The 910-nt window shown below is 32.9% G+C and overlaps 1 non-coding gene across 1 annotated transcript; it reads right to left on the reverse strand.

The window, feature by feature from the left end:
* Positions 1 to 594: 594 nt before the first annotated feature.
* LOC122127638 lies at positions 595 to 701 on the reverse strand. The gene has a single exon (XR_006151231.1). It is a non-coding gene; the product is annotated as a U6 spliceosomal RNA (small nuclear RNA).
* Between the last annotated feature and the right edge of the window lie 209 nt (positions 702 to 910).

Consider the following 910-nt stretch of genomic DNA (forward strand, 5'->3'; position numbering starts at 1 on the left):
CACACATTATAAGTACCTGAGAAACAATAGCAAGAAACAAAAAACCACTTGTGTCCCTGTTGTGGGGTTCAATTTCTTTAACATCATTTTATCTGGTTATATGCACATATCTTTTGAACTTTTCTGCTTATCCCAGACATACATTTGTTATTGAAAATAAGGGAAATCATGGGACCTATGTTTCTTTGGACTTGGCTTACTTCAGTCAATAAATTTTTTTCCAAGTTTTTCCATTTCCTAACAAATTGGGCGATGTCATTCTTTCTGATGGAGGCATACAATTCCATTGTGTAAATATACCATATTTTCTTGATCCATTCATCTAATGGGGGCATTTGGTTTGGATTCATATCTTAGCTATCATAAATAATGTTGCAATCAACATAGTTGTGCTGGTAGTTTTAGTATGGTCTTGTTTATGATCATTTGGGTACATCCCCAAAAGTGGGATTACTGTGTCATACGGGAGTTTTATGTAGAGTCTTTTGAGGAACTTCCATACTGCTTTCCAAAGTATTTGAACAAGTATACACTCCCACCAAGAATGCAGTACGATTCCCTTGTGACCACACAACTTTCAGCATCTGTTGTTGTAAAAATATGGAATGCTACACAAATTTTCATGACATACTTGTGCAGGGGGCATGCTAATCTTCTTTGTATTATTCCAATGTTAGTGTTTGTGATGCTAAATTGAGCACAGAACATTTTTTATATATAAAGTATAATTTTTATTGATTTTATTAAACTAGACAATTCAACAAAATTAAGTTCAAAAGAATTGTTGTGAAATTTTAGAATCATATATTTCTTACATAAGCACACATTTAGGAATAAAATCAAGATAGACATGCCAAAAACAAAATAATTCCAGATATTTGTAGTTCAAGAGGTGTGTAGGAGGAGGAAT

The sequence above is a fragment of the Dipodomys spectabilis genome, unplaced genomic scaffold, assembly GCF_019054845.1.
Source record: "Dipodomys spectabilis isolate Male_0828 unplaced genomic scaffold, ASM1905484v1 ptg000306l, whole genome shotgun sequence".
In the NCBI taxonomy this organism is placed as follows: Eukaryota; Metazoa; Chordata; class Mammalia; order Rodentia; family Heteromyidae; genus Dipodomys; species Dipodomys spectabilis.